Here is a 24,640-nt window from a genome sequence, read left to right as displayed (position 1 = left end):
ATGAACTGAACTCCTCATTTTGCAAAATAGAGATTAGTAGCTCTTAATGAAAGTTGATAAGTTAAAAAAATAATCATGCACAAAAAATAATTGAAACTGGGCTGGACAGATGGCTCATTTGTTAAGGTACTTGCTTGCAAAGCCTAACAATCTGGGTTCAATTCCCCACTGCCCACATAAAGCCAGATGCACAAAGTGGTGCAAGCATCTAGAATTCATTGGCAGTGGCTAAAGACCCTGGCACGTTCACTCATATTCATTCATTTCTCTCTCTCCCTCTGTCTTGCAAGTAATTAAAAATAATTTTAAAAAATTATTGAAACAAAATAAAGTGTCCCTCTCGAAATTATCAAATTAAATTAGAGCTACGGTTGTTTAAAATTTTTATACTTTCACTAAAGATAAATAATATGTATGTATAGCCAGTCTGTGTATCATAGCCAATGTCCCTAAACACCCCAGACTCATGGAGCAAGCAAAGACAACTGACCTGAGCTCAGAGCAAAGACTAAGCCAGAGGTCTTCATTGTGATAAGGCATGAAAACAATGAGTCAAACACTTAACAATACACGAGAGAGAAACCTAGGGAACATAAGACATAAGAAAAGCAAGAGAACAGAAATATAGTTCTGTTATTTTAAATAAATGAATAAGGAAAGATATATCTGATGAATAATCTAAATTTTATTGTAAAATGTGAAATAAAAATATCAGTAGCAAATTGGCATACTTTAGTTTGTTTTTTAAAGGTAAAATGTAGGTTTATGTATAATAGAAACAACAAGTGGCATACCACAGATAAAATTACTTCATTCTTCTTTTTATTAGTTACATCATTTTTAATTGTGACAGATAGACTGCTGAGTAGACATGAAGCAATTTAAAGGTAGACCCTGCAAGCCAGGCTCAGCAAGCAAACAAGCTGAAAGTGAGGCACCATTAAGTAACATATGAGTAACGACCATGAAAAGAGCAAGTAGAAGGAAAAACAGGACATTTCAGTTACAAGGACAATGAATAAGGAGAAGTTTCCAGAGTGTGGGTATAAGCAAGCAGTCAGTGTGGTACTGACAGCAGAAAGGATTTCACACAAAGGGGAAGCCAAAGGGGTCTTCTCACTACAGTGTCTGAAATACCAGTTATGAAGGGATTAGGACTGTCCAAGCTTCACAACAGAAAGAAAGCAAGTCAAATACTAATGACAGTTGGGGGAGAGGAGAGCCTAAGAATAGGGTAAGTACATTTCTGGTACCTTCTGAGATGCCCCATTCCACCACTGCCTATAGACTCACACCATCTTAAGTCCATGGTTTTTTATGGTTTTAAAACTGAATAGTTTTAAAATTCATTTTCTTATGTCTTGAGCAATATCTATAGTATAGTAGGTGGGAGAAGAGGATTTTTAAATTAGAGAAACTTTCCCCAAACTGAATTGCTCTTACTTCTTTGTGGCTGGTCCTGCCAAGCCCTTGGGACGCAGGCACCAGAACAGAGATGGTTTGTTCTGTAGAGATGTGGCTGCTTGTCCATCTTGATTCCTGCTCAGTTGTGTGAATCTTGAAGTCCCCTGTTTCTGAGTATAAAGACAGCTCTTGCCTTTCAATCCAAGATAAGCATGAGATTAATGAGCTTGGTACCACTTCTACCATCCCAGTCTCCAGACCACTAAGAGCACTTAAGGACAATAACCCACCATGGGCACCATTTCATAGTTTAATTAAGCTGGAAGGAGGAAGTTATTCTAAGATTCTGAACAGGTTCTTAATGAAAATATTGGTTAGGAAAATGATTGTGCCCTCATGCCTATCCAGTACATCTGGTAGGAGAGGATTGCCACTTTATTTGCATTCTGTGAACAATTTCAAAAGTAATTTGCAGTTTGGGACAAACAAAAGAAATCTGAAACAGTTGACTGATTGAAATCTCCTGCCTAAAACAGTGATCCTAAATTACTTTAATGGACTTCTTGCCTTTAAAAACGTCATTAACTGGGTTTGACTATTTAAAAAGTTATATTTATCCTGGCTTCAACTGATATTTATTTTTTTACTAAATAATTTTGCAGAAATGGGTGTGGAGCAGTACCACAGAGAGAAAGCATTAGAAGACTTTGGACTAGAGAAGACTGGATATAAAAAGGAATCCTTGGAGACCATTACTGGGGAGGAGCGAGATTGACTGTGAGTGAGGGCAACCTGGGGCTGATAAGATGGCCCGAGGGCATGGAGAAGGAGGATAAGAAAGTTGAGAGGATAAGGCTCTTCCTCTTCCATTGGCTTAGAGGTGTAAGCAGAAGATTTGCAGAGTCCCAGCAGGAGAGGCAGCAATGCCTCAGCCTCAGTTTCTGCAGTCATGTGTGGAGGTCCTCAGCCAAAGAGTCCTCCCTGGGAAGGGATGCTATCCTGAAGCACATGGTTGAAAGGAAGAACATTTATATTCACTTGGGGATGTTTATTTACTTATTTATTTGCAAGCAGAGGGAGATATAAGGAAGAGAGACAGATAATGGGCATGTCAGGGCCTCTAGCCATTTCAAATGAACAGATGTACTTTGTACATCTGGCTTTATGTGGATACAGGGGATCCAACCCAGGTCATTAAGCATTGTAGGCAAGTGCCTTTAGCCACTTAGCAACCTCTTCAGCCCTATTGGTGGATCTTAAAAACACACTTGTGAGCTGGAGAGATGGCCTAGTGATTAAGGCACTTGCCTGAGAAGCCAGAGGACCCAGGTTTGACTCTCCATAACCAACGTAAGCAATGAACAAGGGGACACATATGCACAGGTGGTGCACATATCTGGAGATTAACTGCAGTGGCTAGAGGCCCTGGCTCACCAGCACTCCCCTCCCCCCACACCCTTCCCCCCCCTCTCTCTCTCTCTCGCACACACACACACACACACACACACACACACACACAAAGAAAAAAAATATGTGATTTAAGAAACTTCTAATGAGGCTGGCGAGGTGGCTTAGCAGTTAAGGCACTTGCCTGCAAAGCCTAAGGACACAGGTTCAATTCCCAGAACCCAAGTAAGCCACATGCACAAGGTGGCACATGTGTCTGGAGTTCATTTGCAGTGGCTAGAGGCCATGGTGTGCCCATCCTCTCTCTATCTACCTCTTTCTCTCTCTCAAATAAACAAATAAATAAAATATTTTTTAAAAATAAAAAGAAACATCTGTTGAAATATTTAGCATATTTCACTTCAAATTGCTAATTACATGTGTAGTGAGATAATTCTGCCTAAAGTTGTCAGCAACTCTTTTCAAACATCCTCATGTTCCAGGAGAGGTCAGCAGTGGCTGTGTTCTACAGAATCATGAATCTGAAGGTCAGGATATGAGTGTCTGTTAGGGACAGAGTGTACCCCGCAGTACAGAGTGCAAGACCGCATCGGGTACTGAGTCACCCTGACAGCTGCACTCCTACTGCTGTTTTTATTAAGTAGGAACTTTGTATGGACACTTCATGTGTTAGTACCATCGTCTCCCTCCTCCCTGCCCCTACTACATTGAGGTCCCTCCTTAGGGAGACTCCTGGTATTCACCGTGGAGTTGTGGGTTAGGAAATGTGAGAACAGCAGTCAGACATTGTAGGGAGGGTGAGGCCCTGCCTCTGGATAGCCCCTCCTCACACTCTGTGGCTCTTACATTCTTTCTGCCCCCTCTTCAGCAAAATCCCCTGAACTTTGGTGTGTGTGTTTTTAGTATACATTAGTGTTGAGCTCTCACTAGTTTCTGGGTTTCTGCTTTGGTGCATTTTGAGCACCCTCAGTGTTTGTCTCCTTGACCCTGGCCCAGGTTGTCAGGCTCCCTTTAGAAGCAGCACTCTTGCTCACCTCACCAGTTCCTCTGTGGTTGCGCTTGGTCCTGGCTGCTGCACTTCTGCTTTTGATGATTGATTGACAATGAAGCCAAGACTCCTTTATCCAATAATTAGTCTAGGGAGAACAATTACAAGTTCTGTGCACCACAATGCCCCCCCCCCCCCCGCCCCAGTCCTCTGAAAACTTTTACTAGTTGATCACAGTGCTCTCTCTCCTGCCTGAGGCAGGACTTGCTCTAGCATTTGGTTTACAGTGGCTAGAGGCTCTAGTGTGCCCCTATAAATAAATAAAATATTAAAAATATTTTAAAATCACTTCTACAGAAATTTTCAGTGCATAAAAGTTCTAGTTTAACTTCACCTGCTCTATAATCAGGATGTACTTGCCTAGTGTCCCATGACTATCATGTACTTCCATGCAAGAACTTTCACATCCATAGCTTTAATCTTACGTTTAGTGCCACCCCCTGTGTGACACAGAACAAGAATTGAATGCAAAAACAAAAAGTGGTTTTGGCCATTTTGTATAGAAGCATTTGATGAACAGAAGTATTTTTTTCCCCAGCACAGTGAGTAGCTCATGGTTTCTCCTCTTCTCAGATTAGCACTAAACAGCCATGCCTTCAACTCACCCTGTTATGTGGACCTGCCACCTCTGTGGCTTTTCCTTGTACTGCTAACTGAGAACTTCCAGGATGAAGGGTTGAGTTGAAATTGCAATTGCTTCATGATCAGGAGACCAAATTCACTCTAGGAGACATAATCAGTTATTGATATGTTTAAAGAATATATCTGCTGGGCTGGAGAGATGGCTGTAGTGGTTCACGTGCTTGCCTGTGAAACCTAAGGACCCAAGTTCAATTCCCCAGGACCTACATAAGCACAAGGTGGTGCATGAGTCTGGAGTTCATTTGCAGTGACTAGAGGCCCTGATGCACCCATTCTCTCTCTCTCTTTCTCTCTCTCCTAACGAATAAATAATTGTTAAGAATATATTTGCTTTTGGTCTGGAGAGATGGCTTAGCAGTTAAGCATTGGCCTGTGAAGCCTAGAGACCCCAGTTCGAGGCTCAATTCCCAGGACCCACATAAGCCAGATGTACAAGGTGGCACATGCATCTGGAGTTTCTTTGCAGTGGCTGGAGGCCCTAGTGTGCCCATTCTCTCTCTCTCTCTCTTTCTCTTTCTCTCTCTCTCTCTCCCTCCCTCTCTCCCTCCCTCCCTCCCTCCCTCCCTCTTTCTCTCTCTTTCACTCATAAATAAATAAATAAATAAATAAATAAATAAATAAATAAATAAATAAAAAAAAATTAAGAAGAAAAAAGAATGTATTTGCTTTTACCATCTTTCTACTACAGAACAAAATCAGACACATTTTTATTCTGATTGTAGGTTACTAAACCAAATCTTTGTAATTACAGGTTGACATAATAGATACCACTGTTTTCTAGTTTGAAAATATCATTTTAATAACTAACTACTGAGACTTGGACAAAATTTCAGCACCCCTCTATGTCAATATAGGTAATGTATACCAGTTGATATCCCTGTGTTCCTTGTGCCTTGGATTTTAGTGGTTAAAGTAAATTTGTTATTTATATTTAACAATATAGCCTTTATTATTGTGGCTCAAATTATACAAAATTTCTAAAAGAAATAAAGCCCATTGCTTAGTATAAACAAAAACCTATTCTGGAAAACCACATAAAGTCAATCTAAATCAGCTTTCTCTCTTTTTAAAATTTTTTTGTTGTTGTTCATTTTTATTTGGTTATTTGAGAGCAACAGACAGAGAGAGAAAGAAGCAGAGAGAGAGAGAGAGAGAATGGGTACGCCAGGGCCTCCAGCCACTGCAAACAAACTCCAGATGCATGCTCCCCCTTGTGCATCTGGCTAACGTGGGTCCTGGGGAATCGAGCCTTGAACCGGGGTCCTTAGGCTTCACAGGCAAGCGCTTAACCACTAAGCCATCTCTTCAGCCTAGCTTTCTCTCTTTTAAAGATATACCTAGTCCCAAATATATATCCTCATGCATTTTATATAAGTCAGCTCTTAGGAATCTTTTTATTGTTATGAATTATTGCCAGCAAAATTGCTAACTCATGAAATCCAGTGTACAGAAATGCTAGATATGTTAAATAAATCTATCTTACTCCACTCAAACTACCTGCTGTTTTTCTGTGTCTTTGGTTTTAACATTTCTATGTCAAATTTGCAGGATTAATGACAAAGTTTAAAACACATTTTTCATCCTGGTATTTTCTATCCCAAACATGTTTTGGAGTAGAAACTCTGGAATCAGGAGAAGGATTATGTTACCATTGAACGTAATTTGAAGGAGTGGGAAATATAGCCAGAGTTGTAAGCATCCATGTTGACTATTGGCAAATTTGCCTTATCTAGCACATCAAAATGCTCATCAAATGCTTCTCACACACTCAACACTTTCCAACCATTTGCTAACATGAAATGAGACTGAATGAGAAAAGGTGTTTCACTCAGGATATTTGGTCAATAAACACCATAAAATTTTATTGAACTGTTTTCATCATCAATCTAAGAAATATTTATTTGGTGATGTGAGAGATGATGATGTGAGGATGAGTAAAACATTGCTTTCTAAAATTTGGTTTTCAAAACAGTTTGTAGCCACTGCCTGAGTGCAAAGCTGAAGGCAAACAGCTGGTGAGCACTCATTAGTGGGGAGCTCTGTGGAGATGAGCCTTGGACTCTAGCGTCATGCTTGACACTGACGTGACTGTGGGCAAGTCCTTAAGCACTTCTAAAATCCAGGCTCTTCTATAATTAGAATCCACAGTCTTCCCTCTTAGGTTATTTTCAAGCACATTGTAACCCTCCATCAAAGTGAGCCCACACAAGCAGAGGGAAGAGAAAAGGAGTATGACAGTAGTAGAATTATTTTTTAAAATAATTTCCTAGTTCAGTTTTACTCTTCTAAACATTTTCTATTAATGAAAGCTATAGGCCCAAGGCCCCTATTCCCATAAGCAAGCAAGCAATTGCTGTGAGAAGGAGAGATTACAGAATAGGATTTACAAGTTAAGGTAAAAGTAAATGAACAATCATCTTGCATACAATTCAAAGGTCCTCATCTTACTATGTCTATCACAAGCACTGAGACTATCCAAAGTAAAAGAGCCAGCCAAGACGCATATCACATCATATCATATCAATGAAGGTGACAAGCTCCTGAGAATAGCCCTAAAGCCAAGGGCATAGTTTTTGAGTCCATTGATTTAGCATGCATTGTAGACCTCAGCCTTTAACAGGACAGTCCTCAAAACCTGACCATCATAAAACCTGACTATTGACAGTTCAAGATGACAACTTTATGGAGAACCCTGGAGTTTCTTGATGACCAGGTAAACAGTTACAGATAATCATTTTTCTTCTTTGAACATTGGTGCCTTTTCGAATTGAGAGAAAGCAGCATTGAAGGAAATATTTCATAAAAAGTGGGGGCTGGAGAGATGGCTCAGGTTAAGGTGCTTGCCGATAAAGCCTAAGGACTGAGTTCAATTTCCAACACCCACTTAAAGTCAGATGTACAAGGTGACGCATGCATCTGGAGGGCTTGGTACATCCCCTTTCCCTCCCTTCCCCCCCCCCCTTTCTCTCTCTCTCTCTTGTTCCTCTTACAAACAAACTAACTAAATAAATAAATAATAAAAAAGAAAAAATAATAATTCCCAGTGCTTAGTAAACTTCCATAAGCTTGACACTCAAGCTCTGTGGCGAACCACCAACACTCCCCATGGGAGAGCTTTTGCAGTTAAAGTAACCATTATGGCCCCTTCCACAGAAAAACTTTCTCATAATCCTCTCACCCCTACTGGAGCTGTCATATCCTTTCCTTTTTGCTCTGGCTCCTTGGTTCTGGCTTCAGGCAACAATGGCAACAGGAGTGCTGTATTTCTGCATAGTCTTCTTAGTGTTATGTGCACCATAAAGTACTAGAAGAAGAGATAAAATGTGAGCCATGTGAGCCGTATGCTAAGAAGTAGCCATTGGGGCAGAGTTGTAGTCACAATCGAGGGTCTTGTATGCACATGTTGACTTCTACTAGTCACATTTGTACAAAGTTTATTCTTTTCCATCTTGATATGTTCATCTTGAGATAGACCTAATTAAATAAGAAAGAAATGAGTTTTGTGGGGTTTTTTTTGTTTTTGTTTTTGTTTTTCTGAGGTATGGTCTTGCTGTAGCCCAGGCAGACCTGGAATTTATTATGTAGCCTCAGGCTGGCCTAACTCACTGTGATCGTACTATCTCTGCCTCCCAAGTGCTGAGATTAAATGCATGTGCCACCACACCCAGCAGAAATGATATTTTTGAAGGTAATTACTTAGCATAGTGTTTGACATGACATCCACTCATAAGGTATTGGCTCTTAGATATTATCATGGGATGTCAAGCATAAAGTAGTAGAATTTGAGTATCATATCTAACACAAAATAAATCTTGAAATATTTATCAAGAAAAATTCCAAGTAGAAAATTCCTAGCTGTAGGGGAAAAAAAAAAAACAAAAACTTTACACTCATATGCTGTTTTATTATATACTCAAAGCAACTCTGCACATCAAGTAAGGCAATTTTTGTGATGCTACAGTAAAGAAAACAAGCCAGAGAGTTTATATCACTTTCAAAATCTACCCAGATTATTTGAGGCAGATAAGATTCTAATACATATGTTAATCCAACTTCCAAAGTCACATATTTTCATGGAGCCAAGAGTCTGCAAAATCTATCTGGTGAACTCTTGTGTCAGCTCAGATGGAATCAATATGCCTGACATGTAGAGAGGACAGCTTAAGTTATTATGAAGCACTTATAACAATTACTTCGTTTCAACAAAGAATGCCCAGCAATTGGCACCCCTGACCATAGAGGGGAGAAAAGCTTGTCTGTTTTAATTGTTACTAGACCCATCAGTTGTCAGATTTAATTATTCTGACCTTTCCTGTTTACAAAAATACCCTTTCCAAGAGAATGTAAAAGGAACATCAAAGAAGCAAAGCTTTGTAGTACTTTTTTTTCCCAACAAGGAAACTTTATAGGTGTCAATAGAATCAGCAGTGTGCTTTCAGGCACATGGAAATAAGGCTGGCCAGCAGCTGCTCTGGGGTTAATATTTCACTGTGTTATGACAACTTCCCATCTGGCAGTTTCTAAGAGTTTTATAACTTTACAAGTAATCTGATTTTTCTGCAATCAATACTCTTTCTTTCCTAAATAAATAAAAAATACTGTATAAACCAGATGCACAAGGTGGCACATGCATCTGGAGTCCATGTGCAAGTGCTAGAGTCCCTGGCGCATCCATTCTCTCTCGTTCTCTCTCTCGTTCTCCCTCCCTCTCTCTCTGTCTGTCTCAAATAAATTAATAGTAATAATAATAATAATAATTCAATGTGAATACACCAGGGAAAAGGCACAATGACTGGCCTATTGCTGTGGAGAGGCTGTGCCCACCACTGGACTGTAGGAGAACTGTTTTATATAAGTGTTATAGCTCTTACCACTTTGTGGCAAATTATTAATTTCTCCCCAAATAGCTAATGGGTCACTAAGAAAGTAAAGACTATGTTTTAGTTACCGTAGCATAGTTTGAATTCAATAACTTTCTAACAGGCACGTGATCTGTGTCATGGTCCAAGGTAGGTGGCCATGCTATGAAGACAAATGAGACAGAACACCAGTCCTGGGGGTACTGTGGACAAGTGGAGGAGAAATACATGAATATTATGTGGGAGGAATATGATGGATATTCAGACAAAGCACCATGAGGATGTGAGCAGATCCTGAATTCAGCCTTCGTAGTTCAAAGACAACTCCTCGAGGAAGTGCAGATTAAATATTTGTCCCTACTTTATTCTACAGAAAGCGGCTGGAAGCAGACATTCAATCAATACTCAGGAGTACAAAGAGCCAGAAATGAGGGAGAAAGGAAGTCACCCAGGCAACGTGGACTAAGTCCTTTTTGATTCCACTAAAGTGCCACCCACACTTTATATAATTTGACCACTTCAGCACATTTGTTAAATTGGGACTCATGTTGTCATCTTTTAAGACTTGAAGGAAATATCCCTACTCTTCCTGTATGTCAGAGATTCCCATGCTCTTTTCATGCATGGGTTCATATGAAAAATAATACTTTTGTAGCTCACTGGCTTTAGGAGACCTATCAAGCCAACCAACCACCACAGGCTGAAGAGAGCAGTGTATGGGAAAATGGTGATGCCATTTGTAACACAGTAATGTTCAGAAGCAACCAGCTAGGAACTGTGTCCTAAACTGGCTCCTTCCCTTTGCACTAATATGTCCTACCATGTTCTTGTAGATAAGCAATCCATCCTATATGGCCTTACATCAAGCAGCTCTCTTAGTAAAAGGTATAAGATTCAAAAATTGGGTCACTTATGTCAAACTCTAACAAAAAAAAATCAAGAATAAATATATGTATAAATAAATATAGCAGGTGATTATAAAGAAAAGGATCCCATAAACATATATGCCTGATAAGGTTGATCAGAAGCCATGCCAGAACCACATACTCACACATAGAACCATGGCCACCTTACACAGAAAATAGTTATGCAAAGATGTCTACCCAACAACTTGCACTCCAACCTTGTACTAACACCATCCTTGTCATTGACCCTTGTAGCCAACAATTATCGTAGCAAAACAACTTAGATTATCCTTCTTGTTTTGCTATTAAAAACTGCCATTTCCCATGGTCTCCAATGAACACACACCATTTCCTATTGCATATGTACTCCCATTGCAATGTTCATGCTTGAGTAAACTTATTCATTATTGGATAATGTCTCTGCATTTGATAGTGCTTTCAATCTATAAAAACAAGTGAATTTTCCCTACTTTAAAACAAATCTTCCTTCAGTCCTAATCCATCCTAAAAGTTATCCCAACATTCATTTATTTATTATTTATTTATTTATTTATTTTAGTACTAAACCTATGAGAAACTTTACTTGGCTTACTGGCTGTAGTTTTTGCTCAGTCTTGTACAAGAAAGTTAGATAGCATTTTACACACTGAAAATAACATTGTGAAAAGTTGACCCTGCTCAGTATGTTCAGGGAGCTTAACTCTCTTGAAAGAGGCAGGAAAGTCAACAGGATAGCATGTGACTAAGTGATGTTAGAAAAATAAAATAACAATAAGACAAGGAGATAGATACAAATGAGAACTATTTTAAACAAATTTCCTCATAAGACATCTTTCAAAAGATAATGTTTGAGTCCAATTAGGAGTTTTCAAAGTACTTTAAACAAGTCAGTGTGGTACAGAATATGATTTCAGAAAGCAAGTTCAAATATCCCATTATAAGAACATGCCAGTCATGTTCCGAAGGAAGCCAATACCCCTGGAAGCCAGCAGGCAAAGGGAGAGTGTTGAGAGATGGCCAAGGAACTGCAGCAAAAGCTGGCCTAGGTGGGGCTGTCAGTACCATGACTTTGTACTTTGCTGGACAAGTGGTTGGGAGTGTTGTGAAGCTACTGAGCAAGATAGTTTAACCTAATATTTTAGAAAAATCCCTTTGACTATGAGACTGAGAAAAAAAATTCCAGTTGAAGCAGAAGGCTCATATAGATACAATAGTCCAGGAAAGAAATATTAGGGATAGGACTAGGGAGGTAAAGTCAGAGGAGATGAAACTGCTGGGTTCTTGATTCACTCACATGAAGATGCAGATGTGCCAAAGATTTGGATGTGATATGTGGGATAAAGTAGAAAAGGGCCAGCTCAACTATGGATACATCCCACGAGTGCAAGGAGTCCAGAGCATGTTCTGTCTAGGAGCAGTGTTGGCATGCATATTGCCCATCAAGAATGATGACAGACCCTCTTCTACGCCACGATGGGTGGAAGCTTGATAATGAAGAGTGGGCTCATTTTTGGATATGGTTCTGACTTGTTTCCCAGATCCAGCTATGGGTTCCATTCCACTGAACAAATCAGTTAGCCAAATAAAGAGCAGTTGGTTTCCCATGCTGGCTGTGCACCACTATTGCACTTGTGTGAGCATCACACCAATTTGTTTGCTGCTAAGTAGGTTAGACCATGAGATGCTTGGACAGATATTAGTCATTTTCCCCCAGTCACTCATATAGCACCTTCTGGCACTAGATGTGCTAACTGTCTGGGGACCTCATCACTGAAGCAGACCTAAAATGAACCCAACATGGCTCAGGGAAATTTGCGGAAGATGGGGCAGAAAGAATGTTAGAGCCACACGTTGGTTCATGATATACAGAGACATTTCCTCCTACCCATAACTGATGGCTAACCCCACAATGACCCATATACCCCAACAAGAAGGGTCCCTGTGGAGGAGGAAGGACAGGGAGGAGGCTAACAATGGTACCAATTTGATTGTATTCACTGAGTACAAAACTAATAAAAAATAAAATAGTATGATGACAGGCTTTGCCACATCTTCTGCAAGAATGAAGACCATCCTCAGCAACCAAACTGTTGAGGTCCCAGACAATATCAACATCACTCTGAAAGGACACACAGTTCTCGTGGAGGGCCCCAGAGGAACCCTCTGGAGGGACTTCAACAGCATCAATTTAGAATTAAGTCTCCTGGGAAAGAAAAAAGAAGAGGCCACAAGTTGACAAATGGTGGGGAAACAGAAAGGAACTTGTTACCATTCGTACTGTCTTGATCAGTCCAGAACATGATCGAGGGTGTGACACTGGACTTTCATTAAAAGATGAGGTTCATGTATGCTCACTTTCCCATCAATATCGTTATTCAGAAAAATGGATCTCTTGTTAAAATCCAAAATTTCTTGGGTGAAAAGTACATTCACAGGGTTCAGATGAGAGCAGGTGTTGCTTAGTCTGGGTCACAGGCCCAGAGAGATGAATTAATCCATGAAGGAAATGACATTGAACTTGTTTCAAATTCACCTGCTTTGATTTAACAAGCCACACAGTTTAAAGAAAGGATATCCAAAAGGTTTTGGATGGTACCTATTTCTGAAAAAGGAACAGTGCATTAGGCTGGTAAGTAAGGTCGAATTTACCCAGCTACACAGAAACAAGATCCTGGATCATAAGAATAATTAGTTTTTATTAAAACAATATAAGACTTCTGTTTATTTCGGGGGAGCAAAGAATGGTGATCAGATTAGATGAGGGTGCTGAATGATTCAATGAGGCCACTTCCTGCTCAGAAACCTTGCCTGTCAATTTTCATGTTTTTTTTTTTAAAACAGGGACATGTCTCCTTTGCATCTTCAGAATGTCCTATATAACCTGGAAGCTCATTGTGAAACAATGAATAAATAGGATGAATGACATCTACACTAGACTTCACAATTTCTTTAGCTCCAGTCACAGCACCTGTTCTCTAGCCCCTCCATATTACTTCACATTTCTGAATCTACCCTGCATTATTCCCTTGTCATACTCTTCTTGTTTATGAGGCAGTCTCAGCCCCATTGGTTTTCTTCTATTCCATCACTCATATGCTTTTTGAAACCCTCTTCATGATCCCAAGTCCTTCAAGACCACATCCCCACTTCATCCACAACTTCTGTTCTATGTTCCCCTAGTGCAGCAAATCACACATTTTGGAGCTTTCTCTGAGTTTACACTTGTAATTTCCTCCCAAAATTATCAAGTCCAGGTCTAGAGAAAGCAGAATTCTCTTATACCAGATTCCTAAAAACCCTCAGAAAATCCCAAAATAAAACAGGACATTTCCCAGCAATATGTGTGGTGTCCTTGGAGATAAGGCCTTCCAGAATTCATTCTTCAAGAATACGCTTATTGGGTATGTCTTGCTATTAAGTCAAGTGAAAAAAAATACTTTTGCTCTCATGCAAAGTATATTTCTTACATTGTGATAACTTATTCATAAATTCTTAATGAGTTAGTTAAATAACTTTCCATGGCTATGAGGATGTAGTCCTAAAAAACAAAAAACACAATGAATGGGTTCTAAAAGAAGTGATATTCTTGGATTTAATTCTGAAGAGAGGAAATCAGGAGATAACTTGTAAACAGCTGTATAGTAGACAAAAACGAGATGTAGAAAGGAGTGAAACTTGTTTCTATTTTTCCTAGTGAACCAATAAATGAGCATACTTAAAACAGGAATAACATTTCTCTTCACAAAACAAGTTGATGAGGCTGGATAGCTTCAAAACTGGAAGATGTAAAATCAGAAGTGTTTTATGGAATACATATTTTCAGTTTCTTCTGTGTGCCTCCCCCAATCCCAGCTAAGAATGTGACCTAAAAAACTGAAGCATCAAAAAAACTTACCCACAGTTTCCCCTTTTGTTGAACCTCGGCAGACAGATCCAAGCTCTAAGCCACAGGGAAGTTGTTCATCCAAAAAGACTAAATCAAAAAGGTATTAGCATTATGGATGTGTCTAGTAGCCATTTAATAAAGAGAGCCTTTGGGGAATGAAAAATAATTCATCTAGTTATAAAAGTTTGCCAAAATACAATATATTTGCAATTCATCCCCCTAGAGCAGTGGCAGTTGGCTAATTCTGCTTCTTCCATAAGAAAGCTATTGAACAGCTGGAAACAGAGCACAAGCTATGAAAAATGAAGAGCTTTCAAATGTGAAGAAATGAGTCAATGAATGAATGCAATGGTTCAGATCTCTCCCATTCTCCCCTCCCTAACACTGACATTAGACCAACATAGAAGTTGGCCCAACTGCTTTCAAGTGCATTTGATGTTTCACCTGATTTTGTGGGTTTCAGAGGGTCCCAGAGATGGGAGGTTTAATTATTTGTGGTCTGAGATACACTGGGAAATGCTACCTTTATCCAATTTGTGTTTAAACACCCAGGCATAACAGATAAAACACTTATTTATGAAGTCACTTCTTTTATTTAAGGTTTGGCCTCCAAAAGCCATTAACCAAATATATATGTATTTTTTACAAGAGAATATGCATTTACATTCACTAACAATGATTTACTAAGCTATAATTTACTATTATGCATTATATTTATAATTTATTACTAATGTATTAATCTTGGACTAACAAAGCAATGATGATTCCTAAAGGAATTGAACAAGGTGTTCGTGGTTTAAGAGCAGTAGCATTGAAGAGATAAACTGAAACTAGCTAAAAAGATTGGAAAGTGGGCAAATCCTCACATATCTGGAGAAATCTGAGGGCTGCCCAGAGTCTGTAGAATTGTGTTGAAGAGAAGCTCCCAGGTGAGGTCAGGCAAGCCCTATATCATTTGGACCCATTTTCCTCTTGTTTTCCTTGGGTGTGGCTGAGTCATTGTAGCAGCAGTCAGTGCACAGTCAAACAAAATCATCTCCTGAGCTTTTTGTCCAGCTCAAGTACTCTTTACTCTTCTCTGTTCTTTCCTTCCACTGAAAAATCTGCTCCCCACCCCCAATATTGTGTTTCATGTAATAACATATCCCTACACAGTGCTCCTGCCTGATACCAGGAGTTGCTCTCAGCACTGTACATTCCTTACCTAATATTGCATTAACCCTCAGCAATTACCATTAGATGACATAAGAAGTTGAGAAGGAGTCTACACATGTTCCAGCTTTCTTATGCAGACTAAAGAAGATGAAATATGCAGAAAGGCTACCCCTATTTTCCTTACCTTCACTCCTGCAGTTGTCCTTTGGTGACGAGAAAATCGGTTGTTGCTCTATTATTTACTAAATCCTGCAGAGCACAGACTTTTATTCTCATAGTGGTTCCATTACTTTTACCTTCTTCACTTAAAAATTATTTCATACCCTAAGTGTTACCTTTTGGTGACAATATTTGCTACTACTAAAAAATTGCTTGCCCTGGAGAGACAAATTTGAAAGCATGTTCGGTCACCCTCCATTGCTTTTATTTAAAACTACACCAACTCATTTTCTTTTCAGAGTGTTCTTTCAAAGATGAAATTATATCAACAGAAATATAACATAAGAAATGCCCATGGTGACACTGAGCCCCATTGCCCAATATTTAGCACAGACCTGGCATGTTGTAGCATTTTATGAATGTTAATGAAAGAATTAATGTGTATGTGCCTATGTGTTTGTGTGTTCATATATATATGGATGCATTGTGTGAGGGTACACATGCACGTGTGTGTGTGTGTGTGTACAAATGGTAACCATAGGTTAATGTGACATGTATTCCTCACTTGTTTGCCACCTTTCATTTTAGATAAAATCTCTTACTGAAGGGAGAGGTCACTGATTTGACTACACTAGGTAGCAAGCAAAAACCAGGAGATAGAGAACCCTCTTGTCTCTACCTCCCCAGGCCTGGGATTATAGGCATAAACCACCATGCTCAGCTTTTATGTGGGTAAGTGCTGGGAATTCAAACTCAAATTCTCATGCTTACCCCACTGAGCCATCTCCCTGGCCCTCAATCACATTTTTAAGTTAAAGAAAATACTTTAGGGCTGGAGGGATGGCTTAGTGGTTAAGGCATTTGCCTGCAAAGACAAAGTACTCAGGTCCAATTCCCCAGGACCCATGTTAGCCAGGTGCACAAGGGGGCACACGCATCTGGAGTTCATTGGCAGTGGCTGGAGGCCCTAGTGCACCCATTCTCTCAATCTCTCTCCCTCTTTCTCTGTTAAATAGGTAAAAAAAAACAAAAAATTAAAAATAAAACACTTTAATATTGTGTGTCTATAATTAGGTTAAAAATCAACAATGGCTATTTTCGTGCCTGCTATTTGTTACACACATTTTGAAATAAAACATTTTTACAGCACTGGGAAATCTAAGGAAAGACATTTTCACTAAATGAGTGAGTTCTACTGATGCTTTATTTGAGATTGACTGCTATTTAGAAGATAATTTAGATGAGTCAGAGACTTAAAGGATCTTCCCAAACAAATGGCCATTCTTACCAGTCTGACACTGTCTCTTCCCAGGTGGAAGAAAGACCTGAGTCAACCCTAAAGTGTGCTGTTTATGCAGAGGGCTGCTCTATTTTACATTCATGGAAGACTGAAAATAAACCAGGGACATGCTGAGTATTTCTGGCAGATATCGGCTTTTAACAAGCATGAGAGAGTCCAGGTGCCACTCCCTGAAGGACATCAGAGGAGGAGAGAAATGCCACAGGAGAGCCCCACTACCACTCCCTGAAGGAGTTCAGAGGAGGAGAGAAATACCACAAGAGAGTCCCAGTGCCGCTCCCAGAGGGACTTCAGAAGAGGAGAGAAATGCCACAAAAGGGACACAGTGCCACTCCCTGAAGGACATCTGAGAAGGAGAGAAATGGCCCAGGAGAGTCCCAGTGCAACTCCATGAAGGACATCAGAGGAGGAGAGAAATGACCAAGAGAGTCCCATTGCCACTCCCTTAAGGACATCAGAGGAGGAGAGAAATGCCACAAGGGATTCCCAGTGCCAACCCTAAAGGACATCAGAGGAGCAGAGAAATACCACAGAGGGGAGTACCAGTGCCTGTCCCTGAAGGACATCAGAGGAGGAGAGAAATGACACAGGAAAGCCCCAGTACCACTCCCTAAAGGACTTCAGAGGAGAGAAAAGACACAGGACAATCCCTGCGCCACTCCCTGAAGGACATCACAGGAGGAGAGAAATTCCACAGGAGAGCCCCAGTGCACTCCCTGAAGAACATCAGAGGAGGAAAGAAATGCCAAGAGAGAGTGCCAGTACCCCTCCCTGAAGGAAATCAGAGGAGCAGAGAAATGCCACAAGAGAGTCCCAGTGCCGCTACCTGAGGGACTTCAAAAGAGGAGAGAAATGCCACAAAATACTCCCAGTGCCACTCCCTGAAGAAAATCAGAGGAGGAGAGAAATGCCACAGGAGAGTACCAGAGCTGCTACCTGAGGGAGTTCAGAGGAGGAGAGAAATGCCACAGGAGATCCATGGTGCCACTACTTGAAGGACATCAAAGGAGCAAAGAAATGCCACAGGAGAGTCCCATTGCCACTCCCTGAAGAACATCAAAGGAGCAGAGAAATGGCACAAGAAAGTCACAGTGTCTCTCCCTGAAGGACAACAGAGGAGGACAGAGATCCCACAGCAGATTCCCAGTGCCACTCCCTGAAGAACATCAGAGGAGGTGACAGATGCCACGAGAGAGCCCCAGTGCCACTCCCTGAAGGATATCAGAGGAGGAGAGAAATGCCACAAGAGAGTCCCAGTGCCACAACCTGAAAGACTTCAGAGGAGGATAGAAGAGCCACAGGAGAGTCCCAATGACTCTCCATGAACAACATCAGAGGGGGAGAGAAATGCCACAGGAGATTCCAGGTGCCACTCGCTGAATGACATCAGAGTAGGAGAGAAATACCACGAAAGAGTCCCAGTGCAATTCCCTGAAGGACATCAGAGGAGGAGAGAAATGCCAGGAGAGAGTCCCAGTGCCAGTCCCTGAATAACATCAGAAGAAGAGAGAAATGCCACAGAAGATTCCCAGTGCCATTCCCTGAAGGACATAAGAGGAGGAGAGAAATGTCATGAGAGAGTCCCAGTGCCACTCACTGAAGGACATCAGAGGAGGGGAGAAATGCCACGAAAGAGCCCCAGTGCCAGTTCCTGAAGAACTTCAGAGCAAAAGAGTAATTCCACAGGAGACTCCCAGTGGCACTCCCTGAAGGACATCAGAGGAGCGTAGAAATGCCACAAGAGAGTCCCAGAGATGCACACTGAAGGATATCAGAGGAGGAGAGAAATGCCACAGGAGACCCCAGTGCCACTCCCTCAAGGACATCAGAGGAAGACAGACATGCCACAGGAAAGCCCAATGTCACTCCCTGAAGGACATCAGAGGAGGAGAGAAATGCCACAAGAGTGTCTCAGTGCCACTCCCTGAAGGATATCAGAGGAGGAGAAAAATACCACAGAGGGGAGTACCAGTGCCTGTCCCTGAAGGACATCAGAGGAGGAGAGAAATGCCACAAGAGTGTCTCAGTGCCACTCCCTGAAGGATATCAGAGGAGAAGAAAAATACCACAGGATATTCCCAGTACCACTCCCTGAAGGACATCAGAGGAGGTGAGAAATGCCACGAGAGAGTCCAAGTGCCACTCTTTGAAGGGCATCAGAGGAGGTGAGAAATGCACAGGAGAGCCCTAGTACCACTCCCTGAAGAACATCAGAGGAGGAGAGTAAAGCCACAGAAGAGCCCCAGTACCACTTCCTGAAGGACATCATAGCAGCAGTAAAATGCCACAGGAGAGCCCCTGTGCTAGTCCCTGAAGGACTTCAGAGGAGGAGAGAAATTCCACAGGAGAGACCCAGTACCATTCCCTGAAGGACATCAGAGGAGGACAGAAATGTCACAGGAGAGCTCCAGTGCCACTCCCTGAGGGAATTCAGAGGAGGAGAGAAATGCCACATCATAGTCCCAGTGCCACTCGCTGAAGGACATCAGAGCGTAGAAATGCCACAAGAGAGTCCCAGTGCCACACCCTTAATGTCATCAGAGGAAGAGAGAAATGCCACAGAAGAGTCCCAGTGAAACTCCCTGAAGGACATCAGAAGAGGAGAGAAATGCCACAAGAGAGTCCCGTGCTGCTCCCAGAAAGACTTCATAGGAGGAGAGAAATGCCATGAGACAGGCCGAATGCTACTCCCTGAGGGACATCAGAGGAGGACAGAAATGCCACAAGAGAGCCCCAGTGGCATTCCCTGAAGGACATCACAGGAGGAGAGAAATGCAACGAGAGTGTCCCAATGCCACTCCCTGAAGGACATCAGAGGAGGAGTGAAATGCCACGTGAGAGTCCCATGCCACTCTCACAGGACATCAGAGGAAGAGAAACATGCGACAGGAAAGCCTCAATATCACTCCCTGAAGGATGACAGAGGATGAGAAAAATGCCACAAGAGAGTCTCAGTGCCACTCCCTGAATGACATGAGAGGAGGAAAAAAATAGCACAGGATATTCCCAGTGCCACTCCCGGAAGGACATCAGAGGAGGTGAGAAATGCCGTGAAAGAGTCCCATGCCACTCTTTGAAGAACTTCAGAGGAGGAGAGAAATGCACAGGAGAGACCAAGTGCCACTCCCTGAAGGATATCAGAGGAGGAGAGAAAGGCCACGAGAGAGCTCCAGTGCCAGTCCCTGAATGACTTCAGACAAAGAGAGAAATTCCACAGGAGAGTCCCAGTGCCACTCCATGAAGGTCATCAGAGGAGGAGAGAAATGACCCAGACAGTCCCTGTGCCACCCCCTGAAGAACATCAGAGGAGGAGAGAAATTCCACGAGAGAGTCCCTGTGCCACTCCCTTAAAGAAATCAGAGGAGGAGAGAAATGTCACATGAGAGCCAAGGTTCCACTCCCTGAAGGACATCAGAGGAGGAGAAAAATGCCACAAGAGAGTCCCATGCTGCTCCCTGAAGGACATCAGAGGAGGAGAGAAATACCACAGGAGAACCCCAGTGCTACTCCCTGAAAGACATCAGAGGAGCAGAGAAGAGCCACAGGAGAGCCCAGTGCCACTCCTTGAAGGACATCAGAGGAGCAGAGAAATGCCACAGGAGAACCCCAGCCCCACTCCATGAAGGACATCACAGGAGGAGAGAAATGCCACAGGAGAGCCCCAGTGCCACTTCCTGAAGGACATCAGAGGAGGAGAGAAATGCCATGAGAGAGTCCCTGTGCCCCACCCTGCAGGACATTTGAGGAGGAGATAAATGGCACAAGAAAGCCACAGTTCCACTCCATGAAGGACTTCAGAGGAGGAGAAAAATGCCACAAGTGAGTCCCGTGCTGCTCCCTGAGGGACATCAGAGGAGCAGAGAAATACCACAGGAGAGCCCCAATGCCACTCCCTGAAGGACATCAGAGAAGGAAAGAAACGCCACGAGAGAGTCCCAATGCTACTCCCTGAAGGACATTAGAGGAGGAGAGAAATTCCACAGGAGTGTTCCAGTGCACTACCTCAAGGACATCAGAGGAGCAGAGAAATGCCACGAGAGAATCCCAGTGCCACTCCCTGAAGGACATCAGAGGGGGAGTAAAATGCCACGAGAGAGTCCCATGCCACTCCCTGAAGGACATCAGTGGAGGAGAGAAATGCCACCAGAGAGTCTAAGTGACTCACTTTGAAGGACATCACAGGAGGAGAGAAATGCACAGGAGATCCCCAGTGCCACTCACTGAAGGACATCAGCTGAGGTGAGAAATGCCACTGGAGAGCCCCAGTGCCAGTCCCTGAAGGACATCAGAGGAGGAGAGAAATGCCAAGAAAGAGTCCCAATGCTACTCCCTGAAGGACGGTAGTGGAGAAGAGAAATACCACAAGAGCTCCAGTAGCAGTCCCTGAAGGACATCAGAAGATCAGAGAAATGCAGCAGGAGAGTCCCAGTGCCAGTCCTTGAAAGACATCAGAGAAGGAGAGAAATGCCACAAGAGAATCCCATGCCACTCCTTGATGGACATGAGAGGAAGAGAGAAATGCACAGGTAAGCCCCAGTGCCACTCCCTGAAGGATGTCAGAGGAGCAGAGAAATGCCACCAGAGAGTCCCAAGCCACTCCCTGAAGGACATCAGAGGGGGAGAGAAATGCGACAAGAGATTCCCATGTGTCACTCCCTGCAGGACATCAGAGGAGGAGAGAAATGCAACAAGAGATTCCCAGTGCCACTTCCTGAAGGACATCAGAGCAGAGAGAAATGCCACAGAGGATTCCAAGTGCCACTCCTTGAAGGACATCAGAGGAGGAGATAAAGGCCACAGAAGATTCCAAGTGCCACACCCTGAAGTACATCAGAAAAGGACAGAAATGCCACGAGAAAATCTCAGTGCCACTCCCTGAAGTACATCAGAGGAGGAGAGGAATGCCATGATAGGTTCCCACTGCCACTCCCTGAAGGACATCAGAGGAGGAGGGAAATGCCACAGGAGATTCACAGTGTCACTCCCTGAAGGACATCAGAGGAGGAGAGAAATGCCACAGGAGAGCCCCAGTGCTACTCCCTGAGGGACATCAGAGCAGCAGAGAAATGCCACAAGAAAGCCCCAGTGCTACTCCTGGAAGGTCATCAGAGGAGCAGAGAAATTCCACAGGATAGTCCCAGTGCCACTCCCTTAAGGACATCACAGGAGGAGAGAAATGCCACATGGTAACTCCAGTGCCACTCCCTGTAGGTCATCAGAGGAGGAGAAAAATGCCTTAGGAGAGTTCCAGTGCCACTCCCTGAAGGACATCAGAGGAGGAGAGAAATGACACAAGAGAGCCACAGTTTCACTCCCTGAAGGACTTCAGAGGAGGAGAAAAATACCACAGGAAAGCCCCAGTGCCACTCCCTGAAGGACATCAGAGGAGGAGAGAAACGCTATGAGAGAGTCCCAATGCTACTCCCTGAAGGACATCAGAGGAGGAGAGATATGCCATGAGAGAGTGCCAATGATACTCCATGCAGGACGTCAGAGGAGGAGAGAAATGCACAGGAGAGCCCCAGTGCCACTCCCTGAAGGACATCAGAGGAGGAGAGAAATGCCACGAGAGAGTCCCAGTGCCACTCCCTGAAGGACATCAGAGGAGGAGAGAAATGCCACAGGAGATTGCCAGTGCCACTCCCTGAAGGACACCAGAGGCGGTGAGCAATGATACAAGAAAGTCCCAGTTCCACTCTGTGAAGGACATCAGAGGAGGAAAGTAATTCCACAGGAGAGCCCCAGTGAGACTCCCAGAACTACATCATAGGAGCAGAGAAATGCCACAGGAAAGCCCCAGTGCCACTCCCTAAAGAACATCAGAGGAGGAGAAAAATGCCACAGGACACACTCACTGTCACTCCCTGAAGGACATCAGAGGAGCAGAAATGCCACTGGAGAGCCCCAGTGCTACTCCCTGAGGGACTTCAGAGGAGGACACAAATGCCACAGGAGACTCACAGTGGCACTCCCTGAACGTCATCAGAGGAGCGTAGAAATGCATAAGAGAGTCCCAGTGCCAGTACCTGAAGGACATCAGAGGAGCAGAAATGCCACAGGAGAGCCCCACTGCCACTCCATGAAGGACATCAGAGGAGGAGAGAAATGCCACAGGAGAGTCCCAGTGCCACATCCTGAAGGACATCAGAGGAGTGTAGAAATGCCACAAAAAAGTCCCAGTGCCCCTCTGTGAAGGACATTAGAGGAGGAGAGAAATACCAGAAGAGCCCCAGTGACCCTTTCTGAATGATATCAGATGATTAGAGACATGTTACAAGAGATCCCCAGTGCCACTCCTTGAAGGACATCAGAGGAGGAGAGAAATGGCAGAAGACAGCCCCAGTGGCACTCACCGAAGGACTTCAGAGGAGGAGAAAAATGCCACAAGAGTCCCTTGCTGCTCCCTGAAGGACATCAGAGGAGGAGAGAAATACCACAGGAGAGACCCGGTGCTTTTCCCTGAAGGACATCAAAATAGGAGAGAAATGCCACAGAGAGTCCCAGTGCCACCTCCTGAAGGACATCAGAGGAGGAGAGTGGTGCCACAGGAGATTCCCAGTGCCAAAACCTGATAGACATCAGAGGAGCAGAAATGCTACAGGAGAGTCCCAGTGTCACTCTCTGAAGGACATCAGAGGAGGAGAGAAATGCCACAGGTGAGCCCCAGTGCCACTCCCTGAAGCACATCAGAGGAGGAGAGAAATGCCCCGAGGGAGTCCCAGTGCCTCTCCCTGAAGGACATCAGAATAGGTGAGAAATTCCATGAGAGATTCCCTGTGCCACTCCGTGATGGACATCAGAGGAGGAGAGAAATGCTACAGCAGAGCCCCAGTGCCAGTCCATGAAGGACTTCAGAGCAAGAGAGTACTTCCACAGGAGAGTCCCAGTGCCACTCCCTGAAGGACATCAGAGGAGCGTAGAAATGCCACAAGAGAGTCAAAGTGCAACTCCCTGAAGAACATTAGAGGAGGAGAGAAATGCCACAGGACAGCCACAGTGCCACTCGCTGAAGGACATCAGAGCGTAGAATTGCCACAGGAGAGCCCCAGTGCCATTCCCTGAGGGGCATCAGAGGAGGAGAGAAATGCCGCAGGAGAGTCCCATTGCCACTCTGTGAAGGACATCAGAGGAAGAGAGTTGGGCCACAGGAGATTCCCAGTGCCACACCCTGAAGGACATCAGAGGCGGTGAGAAATGATACGAGAGAGTCCCAGTGCCACTCTTTGAAGGACATCAGAGGAAGAGAGAAATGCCACAGGACAGACCCAGTGTCACTCCTTGAAGGACTTCAGAGGAGCAGAAATGCACTGGAGAGCCATGTGCCACTCTCTGAAGGACATCACAGGAGCAGAGAAATTCCACTACAGAGTCCCAGTGCAACTCCCTAAAGGGCATCACAGGAGGATAGAAATGCCACATGAGAGCTCCAGTGCCACTCCCTGAAGGACATCAGAGGAGGAGAGAAATGCCACAGGAGATTCCCAGTGCCACACCCTGATGGACATCAGAGGAGCAGAAATGCTACAGGAGAATCCCAGTGTCACTCTCTGAAAGACATCAGAGGAGGAAAGTAATGCCACAGTACAGCCCCAGTGCCACTCCCTGAAGGACATCAGAGGAGGAGAAAAGTGCCACGAGAGAGTCCCAGTGGCACTCCCTGTAGGACATCAGAGTTGGAGAGAAATGCCACAGGATTTTCCCAGTGCCCCTCCATGATGGACATCAGAGGAGGAGAGAAATGCCACGAGAGAGTCACAGTGCCACACTCCCTGAAGGACATGAGAGGAGGAGAGAAATTCCCCAGGACATTCCCAGCCACTCCCTGAAGGACTTCTGAGGATGAGAGAAATGCTAGGAGAGAGTCCCAGTGCCATC

At 43.5% G+C, this 24,640-nt stretch overlaps 2 pseudogenes; one reads left to right on the top strand and one right to left on the bottom strand.

Annotated features, from left to right (window-relative positions):
• The window catches only part of LOC101593806, a 43,405-nt pseudogene extending 37,201 nt beyond the window's left edge, over positions 1 to 6,204 (bottom strand).
• A 6,123-nt stretch (positions 6,205 to 12,327) lies between these two features.
• On the top strand, positions 12,328 to 12,890 carry LOC101593516 (annotated as a pseudogene).
• The last annotated feature ends 11,750 nt before the right edge of the window (positions 12,891 to 24,640 follow it).

Source organism: Jaculus jaculus, chromosome 10 (assembly GCF_020740685.1).
Source record: "Jaculus jaculus isolate mJacJac1 chromosome 10, mJacJac1.mat.Y.cur, whole genome shotgun sequence".
Lineage (NCBI taxonomy): Eukaryota > Metazoa > Chordata > Mammalia > Rodentia > Dipodidae > Jaculus > Jaculus jaculus.
The sequence above is the reverse complement of the archived record's forward strand: the minus strand, read 5'-3'. Positions and strand labels throughout refer to the sequence as shown.